This window comes from Benincasa hispida, chromosome 12 (genome assembly GCF_009727055.1).
Source record: "Benincasa hispida cultivar B227 chromosome 12, ASM972705v1, whole genome shotgun sequence".
NCBI lineage: Eukaryota > Viridiplantae > Streptophyta > Magnoliopsida > Cucurbitales > Cucurbitaceae > Benincasa > Benincasa hispida.
In genome coordinates, this window is record NC_052360.1 from 80,413,346 (window position 1) to 80,415,787 (window position 2,442).

At 31.2% G+C, this 2,442-nt stretch overlaps 1 pseudogene; it reads left to right on the forward strand.

Moving 5' to 3' along the window:
• The first annotated feature begins 591 nt into the window (after nt 1–591).
• On the forward strand, nt 592–722 carry LOC120068703 (annotated as a pseudogene).
• Nucleotides 723–2,442: the final 1,720 nt, after the last annotated feature.

Here is a 2,442-nt window from a genome sequence, read left to right on the forward strand (position 1 = left end):
TATGTACGTCAAGAGACCATGAAAAGTGTATTTGAAGTGATATCAAGTTGCAAATTAGAAATCTTGATAATGCAAACCATATTATACATTTCATAGGTTATGAGCCAAAACTATGGCGTTTCATTATAAGTGATTTTTTTTTTTTTTAATCAGAACTAGTAAATCATATAAATGCACATTATCTACTAATTAACGTGAAAGAATTTAGGCCAATTTTATTTCAAGGAAAATATAATCCATCAATACCAATCTAAAAAGTGGGTACCATTGGGTTATGGTTATTATTGTTGATCTATGTTTTGTAATCATAATGAAATGTGGGCTCACTAAATTGATTATAACCGAACAATAATTTATATGATGATGGTTTAGGCCAACAAGACTATGTTGCCTCACAAAGACCATTTTTTTTATAATTATATACAAAATTTTTAAATGATGAATTAATTTGATAATTACATAATGAATTTCAATTTTAGAGTGGTGTGATGCAGACACTAACTTCATTCTATTTCCCACACCGGTAAAGTTTGAGAAATGTACACCAATTGCTATATATGAAAATGTGTTCTGTAGCAGATATTAATATTGGAGTTGGGCATTCAGCACAAGGCGAACTATTCTTTCGCCTTTTACTAAAGAATACCGTGTGCTGTGTCGACGATTTCTTCTACCAACACAACAAAAAATGCTGAAAATTTTTTCATGCGCGGGCAAAACATCATTTCTGCCGACGAAAATATATTCGTGGGAGAAATTTATGTGGTTTTAGTGGAACTCATGAAATTGAGTTTCTGTCGATACGAGTATTAATTTTTGCCTATGCAACTTGCATGGACATATAATTTCAGTATCTATCGAGGAAAAGTGTGAAGAGTGTGTGTGGGCATAATTCTTTTAAATCCCAAATTTTATTTTTTCTCCACAATTTCTTAAAACCCTATCCCATTTTTATTTTTCCCCACACTTTTTATCCCCCTTCACTCTTCTTCCTATTTTCTTTTTCTCTCACCATTCTCACGCAAACTCTCACACAACCCACGTTCCACTCGCTTGCCTCTACGCACAACCAATACACAACCCACGTTCCACTCGCTCGCCTCTACGCACAACCAATGTCAGTTCGCTCGCCTCTGCACTGCACGCCCGTTTGTAAGCTCTTCAGTCTTTCCTTTTTTAAGCTCTTCAATCTTTCCTTTTTTTTTTCAACTTTTTTTCTCTCTCTTAATTAAATCCCACTTTCTCTCATCTGTCAACTCAATTTCATTGAAATGGTGAGCAAAATCTCAATCTCTCTTTATGTTTCATTCGACACTAGGCTTGAAAGCTTTTTATCATCTTTGTCTCCATTGTTTCTACGTTCTTATGATCCACATGTCTTTCGTTTGTAATGCCTGTTACTTTAGATTCTTGCAAATTAATTGGAGTTACTACTTGCTTCTTATAGGACTTGTGCAAATCATTTCAATTTTGCCCTTGAAATTGTATTATGGATATACTATATTGTGATTCCGTGTTACCTAGTATTTTCATTGAGAGTTCACATCCGCCTGAGTTTTGGTTTTGGAATCATGGCCAAAACATTTTCATTTGAGATTGAAAGCCACATTTAGTCATTTTGAGGTATTTTTTAGAGTTAAAAATATATCTTAGATACTTTTTAGGAAATTTCTAGTTGGTTTTGATAACCAAAGTGACACTGAGATACTTTTTAGAGAATTTCTAGTGGGTTTTTATTATCAAATTGTCCTTTAATATTTTAAGTTGTTTTGAGAATTAAAGTCTCACTTAATCATTTTTTGAAAACTTTATAGGTTGGTTTTAACACTGAAAGTCACATTTATGCATTTTAAGGGTTTTTTAGAGTTAAAGTGTCACTTAGACACTTTTTAGGTTCAGTGAAAAGTTGCACTCATATTTATAAGCTATTTTTAGATTTGACGTGTCACTTAGGTACTTTTTAGGTAATTTGTAGTTAGTTTTGAAAATAAAAATGATATCTAGGAACAATTTATAGGTTGTTTTGAGAGTCACAAATCTCTTTGACATGTTTTATGAACTTTTTATGTTGTTTTCACTTAGACACTTTTCAGATACTCTTTAGGTTGGATTATTTTCGTTTTGTTCTTTTTTTTTTTTGGATGTATCTATATGACCCTTCAAAGTAGACAACAAACTCTCTAGATCTTTAGATTTAGAGTTCTTTCAATAATTGGTCAATATAATTTTTTATAGGGTAGTTAAACAATTTGTCACTTTTTTTGTTGTGAATTAGTTAATTTTAGTGTTTGTTTAAAACTGAGTTGTATATATATAGCAATTACGATATTATTTTGTGTATGTACCAATAAAAGGAAAATATTGTTGATTTCCACGTGCATAAGTAAAAAAAAAAGGTATATGTATTTTTATTTTTTCAATAACAAAACCATGATAGATATT